Here is a 9,252-nt window from a genome sequence, read left to right as displayed (position 1 = left end):
TTGACCGATATTGATACTTCGATACTGTAAAAGAAAACGATAGCGCAATATTACAAAAGAAAACGATATTTCAAAACAACACTATAAAAGAAAACGATACTCAGATACCAATACTGATAAATCAACTGGGTAACTGACCCCAGCCGGGCGTCGCAAGGCTATATCTAAGTTACATAAGTGATGATTTAGGCTGTAGGGGCGGGAGGGACGCCCCCCAATCTCAATCATCATGTTGACATGCATAACGCTTATTAAAATGTGGAGCCGGACATAACATAGGAGGCGGCGGAATAAGGAAGCTCCAGCCAGGGTTATAGCCACAACACTTGTATAGTCTGCGAGGGTGTTGTGTCTGGAGGGCCGCCTGTCCCCAGTGACACCAGTTTTATCTATTGGATCTGCGCCCTTCTGATGACCTCAGTGATGCCTGCTGCACGCGGCAAATGACCTTAGTTGATCACAATCTTAAATATCTCATTTTTGCGCTGCGGTCTGTGACCTCGCAGTGACCTCCCTTTGTCAGCAGTGATCTCTCTCCCTCTCTCTGCAGTGATCTCTCTCTTTATTCTATACATAAAGGTAATTCCCATCACTGAAAACGGTACTCTGATGACCATATGGACACCTGCATAATTTTCCTTATCAGCCAATGTTAAACATTAAATCAATTTTAAGTTCAAAATTTTTTTTCTAATTTTTAATACGTGAACAAACATTACTTGAATATACAGAGAACACGTGAAACAAAGATGTGCGAGGTACACTGTGCTTATTTTTCTTAAGCTGTCGAGGTGTTTAACGTTAAACCTGATGGGCTAAGTGATTGGATGTGACTAAGTGTGACAGTGAATAGCAGCATCGTCCTCACTGTCCTGTGTAATAGTGAATAGGAGCAGCATCCTCATTTCAGTAAAACTTCCATCGCTGAATTACTCCCATCAGACAAAGTTGAATATAAATTTTTATCACTGAATACATTTTAATATTAAACCCTTAAACATGTTTAACTCACCGCTTCAGAGCCCTCAATATGCTGACTGGCAGCTTCTGTTTAAGACCAGTCAACCGTACGAATAGAGAGAGTATGATCCTAGGTAAGATCAATGATTTGCTGTCAGTTTCAGCAAGAAATTAATAATATCATGAGACCAATGTCTGGAAATCTGATATCTACACAAGGTGATTTCCCTGTATTTGTGAGGCTGTCTTGTCCCATCATAGGACAAGGCGTGAAATACTGGCTGAATTGCCTTGTTGTAAGACACGTTTGTTTGTAAAGTTCATACCACTCTTAAGAGTATGAAGTCGTGCTCTCCAGAGATGATTGCTTGAGGTGGGAATGATGGTTAGACTGGCTGAGAGCTTGTTGGTAGATTGGAAACTCTGGTCGATTGGGAACACTGGTAGATTGAAAACTGGTAGATTGGGAACACTGGTAGATTGGGAACACTGGTAGATTGGGAACACTGGTAGATTGGGAACACTGGTAGATTGAACTCTGGTAGACTGGGGAACACTGGTAGACTGGTCGGGAACTGTGTTACGCATACCCTGGTAAACTGGTTCAAGACCAGTTCAGCTTAATGTCACTGTACTTCACAGGTCACTTGGCGAGCACTTCCTGTGGCGCCAAGCGTCTCCTCCCTGGTCATCACTCGACTCACAACGAGCAGCGACACCCATTGTTCCAACTGTCTTGGGTACCGTTTGCCACATTATCATTGGTATTTCCCGTCGAACCTCTCTACTTTCGTCACCATTTAAACACTCCTTGGGGTGTTTAAGCCGGTCGGCAGAGTGGACAGCACGCTGGACTTGTGATCCTGTGGTTCCGGGTTCGATCCCGGGCGCCGGCGAGAAACAATGGGCAGAGTTTCTTTCACCCTATGCCCCTGTTACCTAGAAGTAAAATAGGTATCTGGGTGTTAGTCAGCTGTCACGGGCTACTTCCTGGGGGTGGAGGCCTGGTCGAGGACCGGGCCGCGGGGACACTAAAAGCCCCGAAATCATCTCATGATAACCTCAAGAACCTCCACCGAGACTCCACATTCACCAACTGAGCAGTCCAGCGAGACCCTGAATTTTAACTATCGTCAAATGAACAATTCAAGTGAGACGTTTGGATCCAAGTCTCGAAATAAACAATTCAGGAGTGACTGTTAACAGCTACTGGCGGCTTAGCCACTCTACAAACTCCCACGATAAAGGTTACTTACACCAAGCTGCGTTTACTAACTTGAATGCTTCTGCGATAAATTCCCCCCCCCCCCCCCCGTCCCAACCCCAATCCTTATCCTGATCCCTTCAAAGTGCTATATAGTCGTGGTGGCTTGGCCCTTCCCTTCGACACTATATGTTAGTGGATTACGTCACTCCACATATTCAAATTCAAATACAAAATTTCTTTCATAAATGCTTGTACATATATATTTACGTTTATACAATATTACAGTACACTATTTACCTACGAAAAAAATCATAATAACAGAATAACACGTTGTAATTATAATTAAACTCTCTATAATCTAGATTTAGGTCTAGAAGTTTTATTTATGATTTAAAAAATACAGCTGTGGTTGAACTGAACAAATGTTACACCTGTTATCTGCCACATCATGAACACGTTTTGGATGTTCTTCAAAATAGATTTATTAGAGGTCGTGACTATAGCCAGAGCTGTGTTAGAATAAGTTAGTGTGGCCTATATTATTTGCTCTACTCAAGGCCAAATTTTTGGAGTGTTCCACGTGTACAAAAATGAAGTCTATATTTTCTGCATATACATCACTGATGATTGCACTGTCTCATTAAAGGTTTTAAACACACAAATATACATATAAATGGTGCATGAAAACGTATACATACATACAGGGTGTCACAAAATGCATCAGTACCACATCAACGCTCTTTTCATCTTTCTTCAGTAGAGAGAGAATAATACTGGCGCGACAGTTAACCAGACAGTCAACCAAGCAGTTAGTCAACTAAGCAGCCAGTCAATTAACGAGAAAAACATTCAGTCAGGCAACTTACCGCTAGCCAGCCTTAACAATCAGCTAGCTCAACAGTAAGACAGCCCGACAGTCAGCTAGCTCACCATTAATACAGCCCAACAGTCACTTAACTTATCAACCAGTCCAACGGTCAGCCAACAGCCCAGCAAAAACCACACAACCAGTCTAGTTATCAAGCAGGAGGCCACTCAATTTTGTTCCAACCAGTCAAAGAATCAGCCAAAAGGTTAGTCAACCAATCAGCAAACCTCCCAAGCAGTCTGCAAACCTCCGTTAGAACAGCAGCTCAGCAGCCTGTCAAGCAGTCAGGCAGTTAACTGCCTGGATGCAGTTCCAACAATCCAACAACCTGCTTGGATTATTTGTTAACAATCAAACAGCAAGCCGATTCTTCAAACAGTCATTCGACACGCTAAGTAACCAATCAAACGGCCAATCACCTTCCCAGCTAAATAATGGTATCTCTAGGATTTGGAAAATGAGGTCCAGAGAGGAATTGGATAATGGGTCGCGGGCATCAGGCTGAACACTGGAGCCACAGACAACAAGGTGGGTAATGGGGCCACAGGGTTTGAAATTGACCACGTAGGTAGATTGGGTCATTGATTTTAACTAATTTCGATCATGGGTGTCAATGGAGGAATGGGGTGTCGAGGGAAATGGAACCTGTCAACTGAGGTCACGGGCGGAAAAATCGGTTATGGGGTATTGCAGGTATACACTCTATCATAGAGATGTAAACCCGTCATGGGGGATCTCAAGGACATGGGGTAAACCATGTCTTGAAAATCTCAAGGACATGGGTCAATCTTCTCGCGAGGATTTGTCTTCGGTTATACGGCTTTGTAAGGTTACAAATATGAATGGAACCAGACGCTAGCCTAAGTTTATAAGCTATCACGAAGTCATAGGTATGGTACAGATCACACGGTAAACATGGGTCATGGGGGATAACTGGGTAATAGGGGCTGACTGGGGTCATGAGAGTAGCGAAGACGGGTTATGTAGGGCGCCTCACATACAGGTTACAAGACGCTTTCTCAAGGGCGAAGGTGGAGAAAATGGGGTAGGGGTGGGTGGGGGGGGGGGGGGGGGGGGAGGGAACGGAGAGAGAAGGAGATTGGTTGGAAAAGCGTTTCTTCGTCGGAGTATTGTGCTGGGCTGGTCCTGCCTGTGCCAAGGTTGAGGAATTCATGAGACCATTGTCTTACCTTACCCTCCGCCGCCTGCCCTTCTGTTTTTATGATGATGATGCTGATGGAGACGCCGTGGCCGCCGTGGCCGCCGCAGCCCGACCGACTTCTCCACGAAGCTCTTGCGACGTCAGACAGATTACAACATTCAATGAATTCACCACCGTTACAATCGCCATTGTCACAACCTCCTCCACCACCACCGTCACCATTACAGCCACAACCACTAACGTCACAACCACAACTACCATCAACCCCGTCACAACCATACTAGTGCTGCCTTTCCATATCGGCTACCTCCAGTACAATAATCACCGATGCCCAGTCAATCCTCCCTCGCCAAGGCTCGAAGACTTCTAAAATCGCCCGAAAGACGTGAGGGGAGCACGCAACAGAGACAATATACTCACTCACTCACTCATTTTCTCACTCACTCATTTTCTCTCTCTCTCTCTCTCTCTCTCTCTCTCTCTCTCTCTCTCTCTCTCTCTCTCTCTCTCTCTCTCTCTCTCTCTCTCTCTCTCTCTCTCTCTCTCTCTCATAAAGGTTATCTCGCGCGTGATGTTGAATGAAAGAATGATGTTATGTATGCAAATGTGTGGGTGTGGCCCAGGTAGCGTGTGTTAAGTGTGGGTAACTGGCTGAGAAAGGGGAGGGGAGGCCAATGGAGTGAATGAACAAGCAAATGGGGGTGAAGTGGAAAGGTGGATGAGCTAAGATGGAAGAGGTGTATGGAACAACTGGATGACCTGCAATGTGAACGACAGTGGTGAGAGAAGAGGCAGATGGGAGCGTGGTCAGTCTGGATGGGTGAGAGCGAGGCTAAGCTAAGTGAAGGCCTGGCACGTACCCGGGGCGTCACGTGGTCCATATCAACACGTGACAACACTTGGGCCGGGAGGAGGAGGAAGGTAGGAGGGCACGGTGACAGGGAGCATGGGAGGGAGGAAGGAGCAGGAGGCTAAGGACGGAGGAAGCACGGAGAGAAGAAAGGAATGAATAGAAATCGCTGATAAATTCGTTGGGTTCTCGATACATAATAATTAGCTGCTTCTCGATGAAAGATTATTCAACTCCCAGTGACAGTTTAATTCGTCACTTGATTTTTTGTAATTAATATCATTCATTATCTGCATCACCTGTCGATACTAAGGCACTTTAAACCTAGACTTAATGACCTTTCCGCACTGACTTAGTTTCAAGCGCACTCGCAGTTCACTAGACTGGTTCACAGCTGAAAACTGTCTGTCGTTGGCTTCGAGTGATATTCTAAGTATCCGTCCGTCCTCCAAACAAAGACCCAAAAGTGATTCCATACACCCGCCAAACCCCCTGTTTAAGAATGAACAACGGTTTACACACGACTCACAACTGATTTCGTTCGAACACTTCCAGAACAAGTGCTTCACTGACGAATTTTGTTCGAACCACAACGCTGGAAATGCTTCACCCACATACTACAAATACAAATAATCGCCAACAGAACCTAAACACGTAACCTAACCTATGCCTATATATGCACAATATGCTAATATATTATAATATTAATTTATATTTGAGAAAATTCGCGTTTTGAATGAACAGCATGTTAAAATTTATGAATGCATCTGTGGGGTCGACCGCTGGATGGAATGGACTCGAGTCGAAGACGGATTGAAGTAAAAACTGTTAAACCAGTCGATTTCTTGTAAGCAGCAATGCTGTGTAAATACAAAATATCTTATTTCTGCTCTCTTAATTGTTATATTTTTAAGTGCTTATGTTTTGAAACAGATTATATACTGAACTAAATATTACGCAATATCTGAAAGCAGTTATAAAAGAATACATCAATACACCAACCACCGAGTGATTTCCATGAAATAATATTTGAATATAAATACTGCAAGTTATATATTTCTCAGATACACTATTGGGTGATATGTAATATTATTACAACAATCATGACATACCTGGCTGTACCTGTTGTTTGGTTCGAGGGATCAACGTGCCCGCGGCTTTGTCTCTGATGAGACCTCCTAGTTGGTAGTCTGGTCAACCAGGCTGTTGGATACAGTTACTACTGTCAGCTCTCTTCCGACTGGACCCGCGTTCGATTCACAGTTAAGATGTAACGTTTGGGCACGTTTCCTCACACTGTCTCAGGTCATCTAACAGTAAGTCAGTACCCGGCAGTTGGGTGACTGTTGAGGGCTGCGTCTTCGGGAAGGTCTGACGTGGGCTCAGGAAGACCTCGATAAGCATGTACACTTTCTCTTCCCAACAATGGGAAACGAAACATACTGAAAAATTGTAGTACCTCCAAAGGATACCTGATCAACCAGGCTGTGATTCATTCGTCAGGCTGCGAGCAACCGCGTCGAACAGCCTAGTTGAGCAGTCCAGCAACGAGCAGGTCTGGTCGACGACCGGGCCGCGGGGACGCTAAGCCCCGGAAAAACTCCAAGGTAAGCACTGACGTGCCGAGGGATGGCAGACGGATGAAGGCATGAAGGCATACTGTTCACCTAGCAGTAAATAGGTACCTGGGAGTTAGACAGCTGATACGGGCTGCTTCCTGGGGGTGTGTAACAAAAAGGAGGCCTGGTCGAGGACCGAACCGCAGGGACGCTAAGCCCCGAAATCATCTCAAGATAACCAAGGTTATCTTGAGATAACCTTGGGCCTGGAATCACCACAATTACCAACTGTGGTTCTCTGGGTGCCCCTTAGATAAACATATAACGCAGGGATATAACACAAATATAAAATATACTCGAGACTCTTGTGGTTCACTTCTTGAACCAATTGTGTTATAAAAGACGACATATATACATTAAACTGCGTTAGTAGCCTGTCAATACTGTTATATATTAAAACAAATACACAGAAGTCCACTACCGACCACGGGATGGGTATGGGGTCCACTACCACCCACCGCCCACTATATATATATATATATATATATATATATATATATATATATATATATATATATATATATATATATATATATATATATATATATATATATATATATATGCAAACAAGCCTGAATGGTCCCCAGGACTATATACAACTGAAAACTCACACCCCAGAAGTGACTCGAACCCATACTGCCAGGAGCAACGCAACTGGTATGTACAGGGACGCCTTAATCCGCTTGACCATCACGGACCGGATTTTTTGTGTTCCTCACGTGTGCCCCAAAGAATGAGGTGATTTGATAAAATGCTATGCCCAAGATTACCATCCGAGTGCCGGCGGGGAAGTGGTTCAAATAGCTTCGGCTATCACTTCCTTTTGTCCGGTCGTGATGGTCAAGCGGATTAAGGCGTCCCTGTACATACCAGTTGCGTTGCTCCTGGCAGTATGGGTTCGAGTCACTTCTGGGGTGTGAGTTTTCAGTTATATATATATATATATATATATATATATATATATATATATATATATATATATATATATATATATCTTAATTTGATCCTACAACGATAGTACTTATAGGAACTGTCTGGTGGAATGTATTAATATGTACTGTTGGATCACAAAATACTTCACGTTTTATATTAATGAATTAGTTCAAATGCCATTCTCGAAAATTTGAAAAGTAACTAAATCCCTAAACTTGTCTAGCATCCAAGGCCGAATTTATGCTATCCAATGCCTATATATCTTATGTACATATATGTACTATACTAGGCCTAGATATATTTAAGATCGTCTTTTAGTTTTTCTCAGCCTCTTCAAAACTCTATTACATTACGTATTACGTACTAAATACTACTACGTACTACGTACTACTACTACATAACCCATTACGTACCTATTACACAGCCTACTACAAAACGTGAGTCCAACAGTACACATTAGTACTTTCAACGAAATAGCTGCTATAAGTACCATCTTACCTTTCTAATTGTCTCTCGTCATACATCACTGTTGTACCTTAACATTTACATATTGACGAGAAGAAGTGCCAACTACTACGAGCTTCATTAATAAAAAACTTGCAGCAATATCTATTTGAAGATGGCAAGTTGCATTTCTGGCAAACAAAAACAGGGCCGATAATGATAACAAGATAGCATAATACTGCAACTGAGACAGGTATACAAATGTAAAAAATCTTATGTTCAGTGACGAAGTTAATATACAGTATTGCGAATAAAGTTACGCTATTCAATGACGGTGAAAAGTTACAAGCTTAACCTAGCAAGCAAGGCAGCCAAGAAATGAATAGCCTTATGCTGAATCTCATACCTTCTTGACAGCAGAGGTTGCAAAACCTCTGCTGTGTAAGGTCTTGCGGCTCAAGTCTGCTTCGATCTTCAGTATGCAACTCTCAATTGTATGGCATTTTTCCTCATATTTGACAGAATTCTGGATAAAGTGGGGAACTGTGCGAGAAAACTTATCTCTAGTCTTGACCTGTTTTGAGTGGACTGGTCAACACATCAGAGATGTCAGAGGAATAACTGTTATGTACAGTGCAAATGTTCTCAAAATTTCACATGTGACCCAACCTCGTGGCTCACCAAAGGTGACAATCGCTACACAAGGCACTCATCAGCCTCAGGGTGCCTGTGCCCTTCTCAAGAACTTCACTCCATCAAGATTCTTTCATTCGTAAAGTGACTCGAATTTCGGAAAATGTTTGCTCAAGATGATGTGGTAATGCATGAAATCAAGTCACTCGACCATCAGAAGACTTCAGCATACAGGTGATTCCTGATTCATCCTGATTCATCCCTACTTGATTGTTACTTACTATTAAATTTTAATTAGACCACACACTAGAAGGTGAAGGGACGACGACGTTTCACAATCGATTTGAGAATGGTCCAGGACGGACCGAAACGTCGTCGTCCCTTCACCTTCTAGTGTGTAGTCTGGTCAACATTCTTCAGCCAAGTTATTGTGACTCATCGTCTGCATATTAAATTTTAGTACATTTGTAATATATACAAACAATATGCTCATCAAATAAATGAGTTTCTTGAGGCAGCAGGCTTCAGATGATATGATGTACGATAACAGCTCTTATAGCCTGCAGTTCCATCAGT

The sequence above is a fragment of the Procambarus clarkii genome, chromosome 86 (genome assembly GCF_040958095.1).
Source record: "Procambarus clarkii isolate CNS0578487 chromosome 86, FALCON_Pclarkii_2.0, whole genome shotgun sequence".
Taxonomy (NCBI): domain Eukaryota; kingdom Metazoa; phylum Arthropoda; class Malacostraca; order Decapoda; family Cambaridae; genus Procambarus; species Procambarus clarkii.
This window is presented reverse-complemented; position numbering follows the sequence as displayed.